The sequence below is a fragment of the Myotis yumanensis genome, unplaced genomic scaffold, assembly GCF_028538775.1.
Source record: "Myotis yumanensis isolate MYYU_CA2020_CCGP unplaced genomic scaffold, mMyoYum1.0.hap1 SCAF_7, whole genome shotgun sequence".
Taxonomy (NCBI): domain Eukaryota; kingdom Metazoa; phylum Chordata; class Mammalia; order Chiroptera; family Vespertilionidae; genus Myotis; species Myotis yumanensis.
This window is the reverse complement of record NW_027223758.1, coordinates 61,019,402-61,041,133: the sequence shown is the minus strand read 5'-3', so window position 1 is coordinate 61,041,133 and position 21,732 is coordinate 61,019,402. Positions and strand designations below refer to the sequence as shown.

The following is a 21,732-nucleotide window of genomic DNA, read 5'->3' as shown; positions in this document are numbered from 1 at the left end:
ATTACTTTCCCTGTGAACTTCTAGAGTTAGACTTACCTAGTGATTCTCTCTGCCCCCAGGCATCCTCCCCAAGAGCCTCAAGATTTGAAAGATCAAAGGAAGCTGCCTAATGACCATATGTGGATATGTGTCTTCTGATAAGTAATTTAATTTATTTCTTAATAATCACAATTTTTTTCCCTTGTAATTTATCTAGAACAAAATTTAAAACTAGAGGAAGCTTTCCTCTCTCAGTCAGTGATCCTGCTGGACCGTTAATTGAAATGTTTGGGAAACAAATATATCTTTTGTTGGTTTAAGACTGACATAAGAAAGGTAGATTGCTCCTCAAGGGTTTTATTTCAAAGTAAAATATAAATATCCTTTGACAGCATTTAAGACCATTGTTCCACTTTCCAGTATAGATAATCAATAGCTGACAACTGAAATCCAGCCCTTGTTGAAAATGAAAGGAGTATGTATTTTCCTCAAAACTAACTACGGTAACATTGAAGGTTGTGATTGTCTATAACTTCCAAAAAACTTGAATTCTCCCCACCTGATATTACAAGTCTACCTAAATGCTAGTCTGGAACTTCACAAAATACATTCAAATGAATTCCTTATAATTCCTATTACTATACTTAAGTTTTTCTTTTTTAAATTTATTTTATTAGTTTTTAAAATGTATCTTTATTATTGAAAGTATTACAAATGTCACCCCCCCCCTTGTTTTTTTCCCATTGATCCCCTCCACCCTGCACCTAACCCTCCCAGGCTTTTACCACACTGTTGTCTGTGCCCATGGGCCATGCATATATGCATAAAAATTCCTCAGTTAATCTCTCTCCTCCACTTCCTCACCCCTACCTTCCCTCTGAAAGTCTTCAGTCTGTTCCATGCTTCTTTGTCTGTAGATCTATTTTGTTCATCAGTTTATTTTGTTCATTAGATTCCATATATGAGTGAAATGAGAGATTCAAAGTAAACTCCACAACCTACCCTATAAACAAACAAAGTGCAGAGTCTATTCTGTTTCATGGTGACAGAAAACTCAAATCAAACTAGGCTAATCCTAAAGGGAAATATATGGGCTCATGTAACTAACAGATTCAGGGATAGAAATGCCCTCAGATGCAGAGTGAAAAGCAGGCCTCAAACGATGCGATACCTCCACTCAAATATCTCCATCCATCAGCACTGCCCTCCAATGGCTGCCTTCTTCTCAGCCAGGAAAACTGGCAGCAGCAATGGGACTGTATCCTGACATAAATCTCATGATGCACTCTTACTGGATGATCTGTGTTTCTAAATAAGTAATGATGGCCAGGGATCTGAGACTACACAGACTTGCAATATTGAAGTCAGATTACTGCCTCTGAACTAATCTTTATGGTTGAGGAAGCTGAAGTTCTGGGCATCCCTGTGGGACATGTCCTACTCTTGCCACTGGAATGGAGCCCCACTTGAAGCACATGATCTCAACAAGAAGGATGGGGCCCAAAGGAAATGTGGGTTTTATTACTGAAAGGGAGCGGAATGGATATTGGGGGCAAAACACAACATTTGCCACATCCTATTACATTAAATTTAATAAAACAATAAAGTGTTTTGAACTATATTCATGAGATTCAACTCACAACAGTCAAAAGAAAAGAGGCATTCCATTTAGGTTCAAGTAAACGAGAACATTCACTCTATGAAGCATAAGGCAACATTTGTTAAATAATTTTATCACCACCTAAACATAAAAATGAAGATAATCAATATTCAATTATTAAAATGATCAACACCAACTGAAAGGGAAAAAGTGGACAGCTATGTAAGTAAATAAATAAATATATAGAAAGAAAAGAAGAAAAATGCAAACTTTCAAGGTGGAAAGGGCCCTGGTTAGGCAGTCTAGTTTCCACTAAAAATAGAAAAACTTTGTAAGTAACACATGGAAGTTTTATTCTTCTTTTCTATACCCGAATGAAAGAATTCTACTTCATGAGACCCATAGTCACATCTGCTAGAGAGCTTGCAACTGATCTTGCAGATCCTTTATGATAATCAGAGTTACATGCCACATTCACTTAAGATACCTTTAGTATCTTAGTCCTGATGTTAAAATTCCAATAACGTAACACAAACATGTGTTTTGATTACTTATACATATAATTTTTCAATTGCTATTCTACGTATCCACCAACCTATGATATGAAAATGCCACTTTACATTAACAATCTAGTTTTAACCATCTATCTCTGGAATACAAATACCTTGATTAACTAAAGTAGAATATAGTAGTATTTTCCTGGAAATAAAACATGCTTCTGTTGTTGTCTTGTACGTAAAAAGAGTGTCATCTTGAACACAATGTAGAATTAGCACAGGTTTTATACCAAGTGCAGTACGAGCAGGGCTGGTTCCGCAATCCAGTTTTCCTGCATGGCTTCTAAAACACTGTTTCTCCATTAGGCTGTAATAAATCCTTTCACTGCAGTCTTTCCGACTTCTCATTCAGTCTAGAAAAACAGCATCCTTGCCAACAGACAGGTGGTCCAGAGCGTTTCTATCACTCTCAGCCATATCAAACCAAGAGGTTGAGTGACTTAAACCCACCTATAAACATTTAGTCATGGATACCTTTATTTCATATGCAACATTATTTGACTATTGTCAAAATTACAAATATAACTCTATAAGTATATAGTTTATAAAGAACCATTCAGAACTGAAACTTTCAAGTCAAAACAACTTGATTAATTCTATTACTGATGTTGCTTTTTTTGGTCACTAGAAATTAAAATATTGTAGCTGGAGATTATTGTTAAATCAGTCTAAATGGGAGAAAATACTGTTTCTACATTATAGCCCAGGCCAGGCATTGTGAAGCACATGAAATATTTTTGAGTTCACCTTAACAGCTCTGGATACATGCGCTCGCAAGGAAACCGAGTAGGGACAAAATAGGACTGAGGTTTGTCGAAAGGGAAAATATAGTTTAAAAGTACAGATCACAGTCAGGGTGACATTAATAAATATAAATGAAATAAGTTACCTGATGAAGAAAATGTAAGTGGAATCACATCTCAAGCTAATATATTTACAAAATGGCAATACTCTAAAATGTGCCTATCCATTTTTCCCATAAATAAGAAAAGGGCTACTTTATATCACCACTCACACAGGCTGATTTAACACATTAACCTGCTGGGTAACACGCAGGCCTTCTTTGTGTTTCACACGGCATTTTCTAAATTATAATGGAGACAGTGTGAAAAGGAACTGTTCCTGCTCGGCACAGCCCCCCTTGTACTGACTTTTCATATACCTCACAGGTATTGTTTAACTTCAAAGAACCCTGACTGTGGGAACTGTGTCCACGCTGGGACATTATGGAATTGCATTGCTGGAGCCATGACGCTAGTAGACCGAGGTACCAGGGTGGGGAGAGCCTTTCCCATTGTATTTTCTGCCCACTGTTTATTCTAAGATCAGTCCTAGTACAAAACGTGGAGGTAGAATTTCTCCTTTCTAGAGTCAACAGTCCCCTTGATATGGACCGGGAGGAGAGAGGCTGCCTTGTGGAGGGCTCCTGCCATGGGAGGGAAGCTGGGCCCTGCACCTGGGGTTAGGCTGGAGCCAGCAGGAGTCCCTTGAGTAGGTCCTAACCAGCTGCTTGATTCCCATGCACTTCCCTCCTCTGCAGCTGAACTCTGGCAAAGTCAGGTTGGAAATGAATCTCTCTGCCAAGAATCAGTGGGAAGGGCCTGAGGGCACTTGAGATGGAGTAACCAAAGGGAAATCACTCGCCCTTCCCACAGGCCACAGTGGCTCTCATGACAGAAGTCAGTGATGGTGGCTGTGCCCAGAGGATCAGCAGCCTGGCAACATGGAGTCTCGGAGGGAAAGTGCACAGAGGTGGCAGGGCTCCCCAGGGAAGGAACTCTCGGACCTGGGGGATACCTTGACGGGGTGACTTTCCAGCAGGAAACCTGGGGACCTTGTCATCATAATTTCCTCTACATAGAGTATCAGTGTCTGTCGCAGACAGATTCTAAGTGTTCTTTCCTCAGGAATCACACAAAAATAAGAGCAAAGCAGGTTCAACTGTGCAGAGTAAGTAGCTTTATCGGTCACTGTTCGAAGAAGCAGAGAGTCTGTATTCTAAGATAACCCCCTTTGATTGAGTTGGTGATACTGGCTGGCAGGAGTGGGCTGAGGCAGCCTAAATCCAGTCTTTCAATACTATCCCAGCAGGGGTGCACCAGCCTGGCTCTGGCAGAGCAGCAGGGAGCTCACCCAGAGAGAGGGAAGGAGGCACACAGAGGACACCTGGAGACACACTGCGTTGCGGGCCTCAGGCTCCAAGGAGAGGTCTAACCAGAGGAGAACACTTCCTGCGACCATGCAGCACATCGTCTGGATGTGTGTGGATGTGGCAAACCTGGTGGGTTTAGGGGGGCAGAGGAGCATACCAAAGGGTCCTATAGGAGACCCACCATTTCTCTTCCAACAAGGCCCTGCACAGCCTCACTGTACTTTAAGGGACAGTGGTGAAGTATAAATTAGCAATGTACTTGGTCAGCAGAGATGGAGATTCATCTGGTATGAGTTTTACACAAATTAATATCTGACCATGACCCTCTACTTTACAGAACCTTTCACTGCCTCTCTAATCCCATCTCCCAGCACTTCACAACCTCTCTCCCTTCTCGATGTCACACCCTGGAAGTACTAACACACTTGAAATCCCTCAGACATATTTCCTCTACTGTACCGTACTGACTGTCTAGAAAACTGCATTCCTTTCTCAAATGGAATGTAAAAGTACCCAGGCCTTATCTCTCCTGTAACACTTCCTCAATCCTAGCCTTTAAATAAATGAAACCCTTCGCTCCTGAGTCTTCTTGGGTTCCTAATAGAAGCCTTCACCCTGCTGTACTTTTTCCACGAGTTTCTGCGTGTCTCCCTATTGCAGCGGTTCTCAACCTGGTGGGTCACGACCCCTTTGGCGGTCGAACGACCCTTTCACAGGGGTCGCCTAAGACCATCCTGCATATCAGATATTTACATTACGATTCATAACAGTAGCAACATTACAGTTATGAGGTAGCAATGAAAATAATTTTATGGTTGGGTCACAATATGAGGAACTGTATTTAAAGGGCCAGAAGGTTGAGAACCACTGCTCTATTGGCACATGAATCCCCTGTGAGCAGGAGGTCTGCTCACATCTCCAGCAGGGATGCCAGTAAGGACACATGTGTGGATTCCTGCATTCACTCCACCCATAGCAATAAGAACAGCAGCTATTTAAGCATTCATGGGCACAGGCATCAAGTAAGTACTTCATAGACATTTAATTTTGACCAAAATTCTGTATGTAGAGTTTATGATTATTTCCATTTTGGGGTGCAGAAACCTAGACCAGAGATGAAGGTAACTGCCCCCAAGATATCACAGCTAGTAAGTATAAGCACGATTTCAGATGTGCTTAGGACAATTCTTTATTCATTCTCTCCCAGAATCCACCATGTGTCAGGTTCTGTGGTAAATAAAAAGATGAATAGGGCCCAGAGTCCAGAGGGCCAAGAGAAGATATGTAAGAGTTTTAATTAGGTGTCTTAGGGACTAAGATGTCATTCCGTGCCGAAAGGATGAGACACAAAGAATTTTATCTTAGAATAGAGTCAAAACTGCTCTTGAATAATTGAATGAAGTTAAAGAAGTGAAGGTGCTTGGGTGAATTTTAAAGCTCTCATCCAGATGCAATAATATGCAGATCTAGCCAATTAATAATGCTTTCTTTACTCTTTCAGCTACTTTTCACCAAGTCCCTTAAAAAATATCTAAGTTAGTTTAGAAGAAACAGTGTTGTTCCATGATATCATATTCCCTAGGAATTAAGTTACATCTTTCCTTGACAACTTTAGTTAAAAGCTCCCTCCAAAGAGGGTGTTGGCCAAGATAAAAGCAAACTGGTTTCGCTCCAGGGGAAGAATGAATAACTCGTAAAATCCCCCAGCCAATTTGACTAGGCAGCATGAGGTTAAGAGGACAGACACCAGTTTCTGCACAGACCATGTGCCTGGCAGAGCATTCCTTTCTGGCATGAAGCCTTTTTCATCCTTACAGTGCTCAGATAGAGAGATCAGTAGCCTTAGTCCCTACTGGCTTCCTGGAAACTCATTCTAAGTGAAGACCAGCAGTGTGATTAACACTGCTCAGAGGAGCGCATGACAGGCTGCCCTGGACCTGAGCCCAAATTCCAAGACTTCTGAGCATTGCATGGTGCAAGGACAAGTCCAATTTTACAATGTGACCCCAATTATCCTACCAGAGATGTTTCTATCCATCATCCTGCTACAGGACAACAGAATAGCCAAAGTATATCCCTTAACAGGTATGTATTGTTTCACAGAGTAGATAGAAAAACAGTAGGGAAACAATTTCATAAATTGAATCAATCATTTAAAATCCTTCACAAAGTTAAAAATACTTTTGTTATAATAAAAACCATATGTTATATTTTCACCATTGTGCAAGTTTAGCCTCAGATAGTAGTCAACTGTCAATTATTAAAAATTAGCAGAGGTAGTACAAAAATAGCCCTAACTAGTACCTAATGCTCTGTTGGTCATCCACCTCCATGCAAAAAGTTCAGTTGTCTCTGAAATTTATAAAACTTCAAATAAATTAAGTACAGAAGTCAGATGTCATTATATTTATATAAACTTACACAATCCAGAAATATTTCAGGTGTTACCACTATGTGTTTACCTAATATAATTACCTTGGATTTTCAATATGACCTATTTATCTGGCCTTATTCTAGAGATGCATAATTATCATCCACAGGTAAATAGACTAACTAGAAAAAATAAAATACCTTTTCTTCTCAAGGAGATGCATTTCAAATAAAATTTCAATTATTATGCTGAAATAGGATTTTTTTTTATTACTTTTAGAGAGAGAGAAAGTGAGAGACATTGATTTGTATATGCATTCATTGGTTGATTCTTGTATGTGCCCTGACTGGGGACCAAACCCACAACCTTGGTGTACTGGGATGATGTTTCAATCAACTTGGCTACCCAGCAAGGATCTATGCTGAATTATGATTTATCTGTGTTTTATATATTTTTGCTGTTTGGATCAACTGCGTGCTACTGAGAATTATAATGCTAAGTCAATCAAAATGAATTTTATTTTCAAACAGAATTTTTATGATCATGAGAAGTTTTTTAAAGCATGGAATTAATTTATATGTTTATTTTTGATATAGATGAGCTAGGGTGATTCATAAATGTGTCAAAGAAGCAAGCACATAACATCAGAAATAAATTCAGTGGGGAAAGTGGAATGAAAATATGACATCAAGAAGAAAGAGAAATAATGTAAAATTTCTAAATGTTAAAGAAGAATTTCCTCATGATTTAAAATGAACAATATGGGCCTCAAGTTACTATGGTATTTAGATTTCAGATGATAAAGAGAATAATTATAACATGTCATAATATCAATATCTATCATTTATTGGAAATTACATTCTTTATACATATTGCAACTTATTATGGGAAACTTTGCATGTCAGATTATAACTGCATGAGAGGAGTACATTACAGTTTTAAAAATTCTTCTGGTTTGAAGACAATGAGATTGGGAGATCTCTATGCCATGCCAACTCTGAGACTCAAGCTTCTAAGAACTAACACATAAGAGAAATATTCCTTAACAGAAGACAACTTTCTCTTTTATTACGTTGGCATTTTCCAAAGCCAATACTAGTTCAATTAGACACTCTTTGGAAAAGGGGCTCCATGTTCAAAATCTGAAAAACACTGCAGAGGAAACTCCGCTTGCACAACGATGGGGTGAGTGATGGCAGCCAGATTCACCATTTCATGTGAAACAGATAAAAATCAGACAAAACATACAAAATAACAGTTTGGAAGAAACTGGATTCCAGGAACTGAAGAACAACGATCCTTGAAAGATGGGAAACAAATGAGGTGAGCCCTAAAATTCCCCCAGATTACTCCTTGAGAGAGTCTCCAGGCTGTGAACAAGTAGGGAGAATTCAGGCAGAGCCCCGCAGGTTCCCTGGGTTGAAGGGACTAAGCAGAGAAAGTTTAGAGAAGCCAAGTTTGTAGGAGAGGGTATTGGCAAAAAGTCAGCTGCACAGAGGGAAAGCTCTGGAGATCCACAGAGCTTAGTACCCCTCAGCACAAGCATGTAGGAAAACTACCTACATCTGGAAAAAGATTTACCCAAGAGGATTAGAGACGACAATGTCCACATGGGGCAGGAACAGTGCATGTTCCCACCAGCCATTCTGAAAAAAACTCTCAGTGCACAGAGTACTGTGAGGACCTAGGAGAATCTGGCCTCACCGGTGGGGAATAAATAATCCTGGACTGCATACAGCTCCAGTTCTGCCTAACAAATCTTAACAGCAAGATGAAAAAGAATCAACTTGTTTCCAAATAACACATCCCATAATAACAAAGCTGAAGAATTTACAGGAATACCCAACAATATAAATTTCAACATGTCTGACATCTGATCAAATGTTACCATGTGGTCTCCCAGAGCTTACCAAAGGCTGCATTCTTACATTAACTGTACAGAAAAAAGGAGGCAGAGTAAACCCACCCCATATATTCCTCAGCCCTGGCCCTTTGCCTGATCTATACAGTGAATGGGGGAACATGTTGGGGGAGTTACCAACCATGCAAACAAATAGGAAAATAGGATCCATAATATGGAGATAAATCAATCAATTGATATAAAGCCAGAACTTACATAGATATTGGAGCTAGTTGACAAAGACATTCAAATAGTTATTATAACTATATATGTGCAAAAGGTTAAGTAGAGACATGAATGACATTTTAAAAAGCAAATAGAAATTTTAGAGCTAAAACCCACAATGTGTGAGAAGAAAATTACACTAGATTGGAATAATTACAGTTTCAACATTGCAGAATAAAAGATCAATGAACTTGAAAACATAACAATAGACATTATCCAAAATGAAACACAGAACGTAATATTTTTTAAATTAACGGAGTACCAATGATGTGTGGAACAACTTCAAGAGATATAATAAATATGTAACTGGAGTCCCCAAAGGAGAAGAAAAAGAGGGCAGACAGAAAAATTATTTCAAGAAATAAAAGCAAAAGTTTTCAAACTTGATGAAAACTATAAACTGACAGATCCAAGAAGCTCATGAACCTCAAGCATAAGAAATCTGGAAATAAATAAAGAAAACCATGTCAAGGTCCATCATAATCAAATTGCATCAAGCTGGTGATGAGCAGAAAAATCTTAAAGGCAGCCATAGGCAAAAAAGAGGCAATACTTATAGAGGACTAAAGATAAATATGAAAGCTGACTTCCCATCAAATACAGGACAAGAAAGAAGAAAGTAGAGCACCATATTTAAAATACTGAAAGAAAAAAAACTGTCAAACTAGAATTCCACACCCAGCAAAAATATTTTCAAAAATAATGAAGGGAAAATAAAGACATTTCCAGACATACAAAAGCTGGAAGTACTCATTACAAATACAAACTATAACATATAAATAAAGTACTTTAGGCAGAAAAAAAAATACCAGATGGAACTATGAATCTACATATAGCAATGAATAGCACCAGAAATGGTAAATGTATGAGTAAATATTTAAGATTTTGTTCTATTATTTATTTTTTTAAAGAAAATTGTAAAATACAAGGAATAACAATGTACCTGGAGTTTACAAAAGATGCAAACGTAAAATGTATGATGATAACAGTAAATGCTGAGGATAGAGCCCTGGCTAGTGTGGTTAAGTTGGTTGAGCGTCTTCTAGTACACCAAAAGTTTGCCAGTTCAATTCCCAGACAGGGCACATGTCCAAGTTGCTGGTTCAGTCTCTAGGGTAAGGGTGTGTACAGGAGGCAACTGATCAATGTTTCTCTCTCAACATCAACGTTTCTTTCTCTCTCCCTCACCCTTCTTCTCTCTCTAAAATCAATAAAAATTTTTTTTAAAAGGCTGAGGTTAGAGAAATGGAAGTTCACTATGGAAGATTCTTCTTCTATACTTAAATTGGTATACTATCACTTGAAGATAGCCTGTAATATGTTAATTATGTGTATCAATATTATTAGACTTATAGCTAATAAAGCCATCAAAGAAGAAGAATAAAAAATACTAAATATAAATAAAAGCAGAGAGGAAAGTCAACAACAACAAAAATAGATGGAACAAACAGAAAACAGACAACAAGATGATAAATTTAAACCTAACCATATCAATATTTACATCAAATGTAAATGGTCTATATATGTCCATTAAAAAGCAGAGTGCCAGATTAGATTTTTTTAAAAGGCAAGTCTCAACTACATGCCACCTATAATAAATGTACTTAAAATACAAAGATATAAGTAGGTTGAAAGTAAAAGGATGAAAAAAATATGTAACTAATACTAACTAAAAGAAAACTACAGAATCTATAAAATAGATTTCACAGTATGAAAAATATTATCAGTGGTAAACCAAGCCATTTCATAATTATAAAATGGCCAATTCATCAAGAGTAAAAACAACTTTAAACACTTTTACACCCCAAAATAGAGCTCCCAAATATATAAAGCAAAAAAAAAAAAAATGGCAGTCCTACAAGAAGAAATAAACAAATCCACAATTACAATCAGAATTTCAATACCCCTTGCTCAATAATTAACAGAGCAAGTAAACAGAAAATCAGTACTAATAAGATTTTAAAAAATTATTAATCAACCTAATTGACATTAATAGGACACTACACCCAATAACATCAAAATACACCTTCTTTCCAAGTATACACAGAACATTTGCCAAAATAGCACATATTCTGGTTTATGTATAAACTTAAATAAATTTAAAGAGGACTCAAAATTATCAAAATGTTTTCTAACCACAATGGAGTTCAATTTGTAATCAATGATATAAAACATCTGGAAAATACTTAAATATTTGTGTGTTTCTAATACACTAAAATACTACAAAATAACTCAGTGTCAAAGAAACATCAAGAGGAAAATTATAAAGTTTTTTTAACTGAGAAAATACCAAAATACACTTATCAAAATTTGAAGGATACCACTAAATTGGGGGGGTGAGGGAGGAACATTGTATTTAATTCAGATGAATTAAATTTGGGAAATCCTAGAATAAGCAAATTGTCAAACTACTTTGTCACAGAATTCTCTGGTTTTGATGAAGCTATTAAATCTTACAGAACATAACTTGGGACCCAAAAGTACCTATCACTCATTTTGCACTAGTCAGTTGTTACTGAATTTCTCATTCAGACATGTCTTATATCACCTGTTAAATTAGAATTTCTTCAAAGGGAGAGAACATAACATACATTGACAACTTTCAAACAATGTAGCAATGCAGATGCTCCCATACATTTAAGTGTTTTCAATAGTTTTGTACTAAAACTTCATTTTACTCCTCTATATTGATTTTTCCTCCAAGCATTAAACCTATTCCATTCTTTAAACTGTAACCTCTTCCAAATGTGCTGCCTTCACTATGAAGTGAAGGCACTTCTCAAATATTAGTCTTCTATTTAAACCACACACTGGACATCACCATGAAGAAAATTTATTATTAGTAAGACAGAAATATGCCCCTAACCAAATGTATTACTTTACCCCACAATCTATTTTTCTGTCTTCACAGAACAAAAGTATAACTTAGTAGCTATTTCATCAATAACTGAGACAAGCAATGGTAGAAGTGGAGATAGAGAAAAGTAGATGGAGTTGAAGGATATTTAGAAAGAAGAAAGTTTGGAACTACTAATGGCCTGGATGAGGGGAAGGAAGAAGCTGGGACCTCTCTTCAATTTCTCGTTTGAACAACTAGATACATGGTGGTACAGTGTATGGAGTGAAAAAGCTTCTCCATGCTTGATACATGTCTCAACTGACTTCATTGGCTATCACTATTATTTTATCATCTTTATTATCCCTCTCTAGTGAACTAGATGGTGCAGGTTCCCCTTCTGTCCATTCAGTTGCATTCACTTCAATTGCATTCCCGCACATTCATTCTTCTAGGTTTGTCTCTGAATCCCACAAAGAGAATCCATTTGGCACAGTGCGTGCCCATGGCAGGTGTTAGCAAGTCTGCCATAGGAGGCTGCTGATATCCTGGTGGGACAGGGATCTGCACAGCCGCTACGAAATACCCCTCCTATACCCATCCCCACAATCTCTGGAGAAATAGTGCCTTATGAATTGGGTAATATCAAACTTCCAGTAAGGATATGCAGAGAACACCGAAAGTTATTAAGCATTTGAAGAAAACAAACACCAAGAAAGAGAAACAGTAACAAAACAAATAGTGGAAGTAGCACTAAAACGGTGATTTAGAAAATATTAAAAAAATATTTTTTAAATGAAAAACACAATATTTGGTCTAAATGGAAAAAAGATACAGCTGAAAATACATTAGTAATCTAGAAGGCAGAGCCAAACAATTATCCTACATGGTAACTCCCTCTAACCAGAGAGGGAAGGAGGGAGGGATAGTGAAAGAGAGAGAAAAGTTAAGATAAGCATGAAGTTTAAAAATAAGCCTAATATGAATTTTGAAAGAAAACAAAGAAAGTAACAGAAAAGACCAAATAAATAATAGAAAAAAGTGTGCAGCCCTGGCCAGTGTGGCTCGGTTGAGCGTTGTCCCCGTGCACCAAACGATCTCAGATTCAATTCCTGGCCAGGGCATATGCTGGGGTCACCTGTTGGATCCCCAGAAAGGGGCATGCAAGAGGCAGCTGATCAATGTTTTTCTCTCTCTCTTCTCTCTCTCTCTCTCTCTCTCTCTCTCTCTCCCCCCCTCTCTCTCTCATCAATAAAAAACTTATTTTTAAAATGTGCAGAGTTAAAGGCACATGTCTTCAGTCAAGGGGGCTCATGAAGTTCCAAGCAGAATGGAGGGAACAACAGCCCATATGTGGATAAGAAGCTCCTTGGAGCCCAGTCCTCTTTCTTACTGTTGACTATTTCTTTTGTGGCTCTAGAAATGTTGCATTTAAAGGACTCTCACTACTTAAACTATGGGATGGAAGGAGAACCCATAACTGAATGACTAATTCTGGCTACTGAAACCAAGCTTTTGATCTTTTTTGATCTTTGTAAATCTCAGCAAAATGTTTTTTTGTTGTTTTTTATTGTTAATCCTCACCAGAGGATATTTTTTCCAATAATTTTTAGAGCAAGTGGAAGGGAGGGAGGGAAGAGAAGGAGAGGGAGAGGGAGAGGGAGAGGGAGAGGGAGAGGGAGAGGGAGAGGGAGAGAGAGAGAGAGAGAGAGAGAGAGAGACTCTAGCACACTACCCTATTGAGCCAAGGAACCAACCTGCAACAGAGGTGAGTGCCCTTGATTGGGAATCATTTCTGTAACCCCTTAGTGTATGGGCCATCAATCCAACCCCTGAGAAACACTGGCTGGGGCCTTAGCAAAGTTTTTATGCAAAATTTCTTTTCGAGATCATAACCCACCAATGCGTACCTAGTGTACCCCTACATGTCTTTACATTCACTTTCTTTCTCATTCTCTCTTTCTCTATCCCCTCCTCCCACTCCTACTCCCTTCTACTTTCCTGCCCATGCAAAATCATGGCAACCTGATCTTGGCATATGATTATTTTATGGGGAAATTGAATAAGAAACCCTCTTATAGAGAAACCTGACTGAAATGGGCATAATCTGCAATCACATGTAAGTCACAGGGGTTAATTCATCAGCATAATGTCTCAGAAAGAGGAGGCTAAAACACTGTTAGCTGCATTCTACAAATAAGCTCCATCAAGCTTTAGAAACACCCTGCTCTCTGCTCTAGTCCAGCTTCAGCCTGACAAGTTTTCCCATGGATCTCTGCACTCCTGCTGCTCATTATCATCTCACACCCCATTCACACTCTGTGGAGTGGTACTTAAAGCTCCCTCTTCAAAGAGCTAGACCATCTAGACCAGTGATGGCGAACCTTTTGAGCTGGCCTGTCAGCATTTTGAAAAACCCTAACTTAACTCTGATGCCGTGTCACATATAGAAATTTTTTAATATTTGTAACCATAGTAAAACAAAGACTTACATTTTTGATATTTATTTTATATATTTAAATGCCATTTAACAAAGAAAAATCAACCAAAAAATGAGTTCACGTGTCACCTCTGACACGCGTGTCATAGGTTCGCCATCACTGATCTAGACTCAATTTCTCCTTCATAAGCAGGTTCACTTTGAATAAGTATTACTGTAACAGAAAAAAAAAACGTCTTAAGGCTCAGTTTTTAACACTCAGTAGTAAGTTGGCAACTGGAAATTTTAAATTCCGGGCAGATTACACAGCTCTCCCATACTGCTTTGTAGAGATTTATTTTCATACAGGGCCATGACAATTCATCATATTCTGTTCCCTAAGAGAAGGGAAAGAGCCCACCATTTCATAACAGCTGCAGGAGGTTCCTGGGCAGATCAGGCCTCTCCTGCACTAAACCCATGGAACTGAAGGTCCAAGAGGCTCACTTCCCACTGTGAAAGATCATTCTTCACCATTGGTCATGCAAATATTAATGGGCCACTAGGTACCTCAACCGGAAAGAGAAAAGCAGCTGATAAGACATGCCCCTGCTTATGGGAAAGGAGAGGTAGAAGAGAGCAATAAGAGCCCACAATGGACCAGAAAGAACCTACAACCTCATTAAATAATTTGTAAAAAGGTTAAAAGTCACTAGTATAGCTGAAGTAAGAAAAAAAGCAATCCTTAAGGAAAGTAAAAGATGCCCTCCACCAAACTTCAGAGATAGTACCTTCCAAATGTCTATTCAAATCATAACCTCTCCCTTCCTCCCTCCGTCTTTCTCTCTTACACACACACACACACACACACACACACACACACACATTACTAAATAGATGTCTTTCAGGCTAATAAGGCACTTAGTTCACACTATTTCCACTGTACCTCTAATGCTTTATGAGTCAAGTGCAACAAACAGGCTTTGCTCAAGAACTAATTTGTAAGCAGGCTACCTAGAAATCATAATGAATGTTCTTATGGAAACTATGCGCTTCATGTAATTTGCATCCCCAGGCTATTCATAATGAGTCCACATAGTGCACTGTGTCCCACGGTTAGCGCTGTAATACGCGTGCTACTGAGCCTAACTACTAGATTATGATTCCACCAGGGGAAATGCAGTTTTCTTACACTTCGGGGACCTATTTATACCTCTATCCCAACTTGCCAAAGGGCAGTTTTTGAGGATAAGAGGAACAGGGATTGGAGGCAAGGGAAGGCAGGAAGGGATAAGAAAGGGGTAGGTACATAGTGGGGTCTTTTGTTCCTGTAGATCCTGAAGAATAGATATTACTGATTCTGGTTGGTTCTCCAGTTGCCTCAGACTCCACCTGCCTCCTATTATTCCAAAGTCACCATGTCCAAAGCTTAGGACCACTGAATTTCTTTGGACAACTCACTACCAAGAATGTACTATCATAGGTCTGCCCCTGAAACCAGCCTCCAGGATTTCCTAGGAAATGCATGTCTAGTCCTTAGGTGCCTCCCTCTTCTGTTCTAACCCTCATTCTTCCCTCTCTCTCCCCTCCTAAACTCTAAGGGAAATACAAAATTCCTACATAGGGCTCTAGTAAAATTTATCTTCATTGCAAAAATAACATGCACTCAGATTTTCCAGTATTTAGTCAAAACAGGGATTGTTTGGGGTGGGAAGTAGGACAGGGATGGTGGAGAAGGGAAGGATTTTGGACCTGAGCCAACATGCTGTGGACACAAGGACATGGGTGCGGTACAGACAGAAATAAACTGGCTGCATCTAGGAAGAAGGGGCTGTAGATAGTCACCCCCACCCCGTCCCATGCATCCTGCACCCTGCCTGAATCAGGAGTGGCGTCAGTGGGGCCAAGAGCCAGTTGGAGTAAAGGGATGCCAGCAGCTGTCCATAGAAGAGAGTGCTTCCTAGGTGGCCTTTCCAGCTTGCATCGACTCACTGCACCCTAATTTAGAGGCAGTACTATTATTTACAGATGGGAGATGGGCACAGAGAAGCTTGAGTAACAGTCTGAACCCGAGGAGAAACTTGAACCCAGGCCTACTCGAGAGGGAGTTTGCTCTCTCACCCACCCGCTCCTCACAGTACTCCAGGGAATACAGGTGATTCTGGGAAGCTGAACTCAGGTAAAGCTAGAAGCCTTGCCATACATTTCCTTCACCTCCTAAGTCCCAGGATCCTGAACTGCCCATGAGCAGTTCATGAACTGGGTAATGAGCACTATGAAGCAAATGCATGGAAAACGTAACAGCAGTCAGACTTGGAGGAGATAGCCATCACTGGCAGCTGTTATTATTATTACTAATATTTAAATCTGGGAGTTTCAGTATTGTTTCCATTTCTTCCAATCAGGAAAATACTACAAGTCAGAAGTTAATATCTTTATATTCAGTTTATATTCACTTTTAATATTATAGAATATTAGAGAGACTTACATTTTGAAGAAAACTTAGTTGACAGTTATGACATAATACTAACAAAGACGATAAAATATTCTGTATTCAAAGAAATTTCTCCTTTCTCATATTTAGAATTTAACTGTACATCCAACTGATCAAAACCTTTTTTTAAGATTAGCTGAAGTATTTTGCTACTACACATATAATTTAAACAATTCAATCTCAGTCCTTTGTCAAACAGTAAGACTGAACATGGCAGGAAAGAAACCTGAAGTATGTCACCAAATCCAGGCTCATTTTCTACTAGTTTCCTTGGGAGATGCAGGTTATGCTTTCTCCGGTGGTTAGATTTTGTCCAGGATTCACTGCTCAGAATCTCCCAATGGATCTATTTCACCACTGGTGCCAGATCTCTCTCTGGTTTCAAGGATGGGGGCGTCCACTCTCTGCTTCTCCTCTCTGCCTTTTGTTGTCTGCTTCTGAACCACCTCATCACACATCTCTAATTCTTCAAGGGGGTGTGAAAAGACATAAAAAGGGAAAATTAAATTCCACTCTGTCAATTTTGTTTCTAGTTCACAAATTTAATGAAATAGAAATGAAAGAAGAAATACTGGCAAATATGAGGTTTGGGAAATGCCTTTACTCAAGCTCCTCCCAACCCTCTTGGCAGATAGACTTCAGTGGGCTATGAATATGCATAAGATGCCGGAGCACAGGAAAACACATCTTTTCCTGGGAGCTGGGAGCGCTGGATAGATTTACTACTTTATCTTTAAACTTACAAAAGAATGTTAAGAATCTGAGATGAAAGATAAAAGGCCATGCCTGTACCTCAGGAGTAATTATTAGAGGCAAAACCTATAGTACCCATGTAACATTCAATAGAATTGCATAGACACCACCCATACTGAGTCAAATGTAAAAATTAAGTAAAAAATTACATATATTCAAATATTTGTACCAATTTCCTTAAACACATAAAACTACCAAAAATTAATAACCAGAGTCTCAGCAGATTATGCTGTCTGTTTTTCATTTCTCAATGTAGTGGTGCACTTTTTTGGTCATTTGTGGGAGAGGGAGAGTATGTGTCCGTTAAAATCACAAAAATACCTAGGTTTACTATGAAAAAGAACAAATGCAAGCAACTACTTTGCAGGCACAGATGCCTTTTCCCCCAGATCCCTTGACAATCTATAATAATAAAAGTGTAATATGCTAATTAGACCTGACGTCCAGAAGGACGAGGCCAGGGCTGCAAGGGAAGCCCGGGTTCCGGGTGCCTGCTGGTGGCCAGAGGGAAGGCGGGGTCCTGGGTGCTGAAGGGAAGCCCGAGTCCCAGGTGCCAGAGGGAAGCCAGTGCCGGCAGCCAGGGGAAGGAAGGCCTACTCTGGCATGAATTTCGTGCATCGGGCTTTTAGTACATAAATAATAACTTGACTCAGACATCCGGAAACTCTTAATGGTGGAAGACATAAAATGTGAGGCCTAAGATTAGACATCACAGTTCAGTGGTGTTAAATATGTCTACATTGTTGTGCAACCAACCTCAGTGATTTTTTTAAACTATAAACCTTCATTGGTATTTTATTACTCCCTTGTTTGCTAAGATAGCACATCATAACTCCTGCATTTCTATCACTCAAGAAAGGAAGTTCTCTAACCCTGGGGAAAACATAGCTGGAAGACAACAGGATGACCTTTTTATGAATCTAACTGGAGTCCTAAATTGAATAGCAGAGTCCACACCTGCTTTAGTGAAAGTAGGACCAGACATCTGCAGGCAGGCAGACAGCAATGTCAAAATCAAGTTCCGGTGGCAAAGCTAAGAATACGCAGTTGGAAAGTGTCCTTGTCAGTGGCAGGGTTGATAGCAGTGGCAACAGCAGCTGTTGACCCTGCACTTGGGATTAGCCACTTCCAAGAGTATGGTTAACAAACCCACTGGGCTGCGTGGAATATTGCAGGAGCCACTAGGCCAGTGGTTCTCAACCTGTGGGTCGCGACCCCTTTGGCGGTCGAACAACACATGGGTCGCCTAAGACCATCCTGCATATCAGATATTTACATTACGATTCATAACAGTAGCAACATTACAGTTATGAAGTAGCAACGAAAATAATTTTATGGTTGGGTCACAACATGAGGGACTGTATTTAAAGGGCCAGAAGGTTGAGAACCACTGCACTAGGCTCTTGTCAGGCAAAAGGCTTCTAAGAGGGGTAAGTCCCAGGAATTCTGCTGCTCCTGAGATGTATTCAATCTCCATGGTGTTGCTTCCTTATATTTAGAGGACAAAGGGAGTAAGGGTTATGCTCAATTAAGTACTTACTTTCCTAGGCATCAGATAATAGCCTAAAAACCTACCATAGTTCACATACTGTTAAGTAGCTGGTAAGCCACAGAGGATGATCTGCATAATTAACTCTTCTCAAAGCTGTCATCTTCAATTACAGAGGACCACTGCGTGTTAAACTACCAAACCTACAGGCCAAAGATGTGGCTCCTCTGAGTGGAAGTACAGCCCGGGTCTTAGGGAAAGACCACATAAGATGTGAGAACATTACAGACAGCAAAGAAGGAAGGATAGCACCATAGGAATCTCCACAGGAATAGGAGGAGCACAGAGGACACAGAAGACACATCTAGGGACATTAGGAGAGGAAAGGGGTCTTCACAGGGGAGGCAGCAAAGGTGTTGGAGACAGGCCAGACCAGGTACCCATAAGGAGTTCGGGCCAGCCAAAAGGGTGATAGGGGAGGAGGCAACCTACACTGATTAAAGCCCAGATCTGGACACTTAACTGGAGTTTGAGGCATTTCATCTTCTTTTTAGAGAACCTAAAGACCAAGTGACTCAGGTCAGAAAAAGGTCAGAGAGATGAGTGGCAGACCTTTGTCCTTGACAGTTGGCCTCATGGAGCATTCACCTCTTTCTGGAGATCCCCCAGTGAGTGGTCCTCCAACATGATCCATGGTGATACATCAATAGCAGAGTAGAGGGGGCTGAAGCCATTTTATTTACATATATTTCACAAATTTGAAATAGAAGAATAATGATGTCGTTTACAGTTATCCTGTTAGGGTGCTAAAGACTCTCTGGTTCCTGAGAGTAATACATGTGCCATGTAAGTGCATCCAGAGGGGAATCACAAGAACATTGCCCTCAAGATGGTCACCAAATGGGAAACCATGACCACTGTACTATGATAATACTGGAGTGGGTCTGGATTTGGATACCCTACTTTGATTGGAGGCTGACAGTAGCATCCAGGGATTCCTGGACTCTACCTTAATAAGAGCAGCTACACCTATTAGCTCCATGGAAGGCAGTGCCTCTGGTCTGATCCCCTCTCCTGCAAATGGCCCAGTGCATCAGAGACCCACCATTCTGTGGGTGACACCACTGTCCCTGATAGGACTTCCTGAAGGAAGTGACATGAGCTCTGACTTCCTGTCTCCTGACTTAGTCAGCTCCTACTCGTCCTTTCTGAGCAATGTGCTTAAAGTACACACGGGCATGGGAGCCTGTGCTTCATCTGAAAGGTTATGCACATGTATGTTTTCCCTCCCTTGAAACTCAAAGGGACCTGTCATCTGATATGCAGTCCTTTCTGGGACTTGAATGACCACCGCATGCACCTGCCACCCAAAAACACTAAGGCAGCTCACTCTGCCAAGTTTAGTGAAGTCTGCAATTCAGAGTGTGAATGTGCATTTGTGTCATCATCATGCTACTAATCACATCTGTTAAATCTATCATCTTGGTGACTATTATGTGGTACTTTAGCACAACGTTGCAATAAGGGATCCAGGTTTCAAAAGTATTTGTTAAAACAAAAAGTAGTGACAAAAATAGTAACAAAATTTATCACTCAAAATGGTAATATCTTGATGAACAAAACCCATAATGCAAATGTGCAATGTAAGTTAGTATGTGCTGGTACAATAGCATCTGAAAGAGTGAGGTTTCATACAATTTGCCAAAATAGATTCAGTGAAAATAGAAAGAAAGATGATGAGTATCTGAAAGTCAGGTTTGACTTATCCTGTGTGCGATGCACTTGCCTCTAATTCTCAGTAAGTGAACATCATAAAACTTTCACACACAGTAGCAAAAGAAGTTTGAAAAAATGTCCAAGTGGCATCTCTGAGTAATCCAATAGGGATTTTCCAGAAAAAGCGCATTAATGTCTCCTATAAACCTAAAGAATGTTGTCATGAAAGAAAGAGAGGGCCCTCGATCACAGCAGCACCATTCGAAATTGTTCTCAAAGGAAAAAAGAATGTACAAATCACACTTTGAGACCCTCCTGGCGCTGGCTGCAAGGTTGATGAATGCTATTATGCATCGGGAGAAAGCAGAAGACTCTCCTAGCAGAATTCCTGTATCAGTGACACTCTGGCTATTAACCCGACACCAAAACACAATGTCAAAAGAAAATTGAAACCTGTATGATTTTAGTAACCAATGTCATCCCAATAAATTCAATAAAAATGAAAAATAAATAACAGTAAATAAAAAGAAAAAAGAAAATCAGTCATATGATGGGGCGTGTCAATTGCTCTCCACAAGACCTGCCAGATGACCACTGAATGCAATCTATGAATCAGCTCTTAGAACAGGTCGGGTAAGAAGGGAGAATAACTCTACAGCTTTTGGTGTTCTGACAGGAACAGAGAATTTGAAGCTTGTTTAGTTAAGTCATGATGCAGACTTGGAAAAGTGCTCTGAGGTCATCTTCCTGGAGCCTTGGCCAGGCTTCCATCAAAGGAGTTCAGTGTAGAGATCACTCTGGCTTCTCTTTCTATCCAGGAAAACTCCAGAGGGGGCAGAGCCTATGGCACTTAGGCTTTCTTCCTGCCTTTGGAACCTGGAACCACCCCACACTCTGATTTGGTCATGGGCAACAGTTGGCAGAGAGCAACTCAGGGCCAAAGAGTACCATGCCAATGCTATTTTTGAGATCTCTGGCACATTAAAAATGCAGAGATGCCAAGATATAATTTTAAATGGTATTATTTTACATGTTTAACATATGAACACTTTAAACATAAAAAAATTACAATGCATTCTACTTATGTCATTCATAAGATAATAAGATAGGTTAAATATACTAATTTCTGGTACACTATAAGCAATGTGATCTAGCAGTGAGACATATTTTGGCCACATGGTGACCAATATTCTACTTTCAATATTGTCCATGCGTCTCTATGCCCTAAAGTTATCTTTTTA

The 21,732-nt window shown here is 39.5% G+C and overlaps 1 protein-coding gene and 1 non-coding gene across 6 annotated transcripts in view; one reads left to right on the top strand and one right to left on the bottom strand.

Moving 5' to 3' along the window:
• PTPRM (protein tyrosine phosphatase receptor type M) overlaps positions 1-21,732 on the bottom strand; it is a 650,734-nt gene that overhangs the window by 424,219 nt on the left and 204,783 nt on the right. The window lies entirely within an intron of this gene.
• On the top strand, positions 8,553-8,685 carry LOC139014776 (small nucleolar RNA SNORA51). The gene has a single exon (XR_011472328.1). It is a non-coding gene; the product is annotated as a small nucleolar RNA SNORA51 (small nucleolar RNA).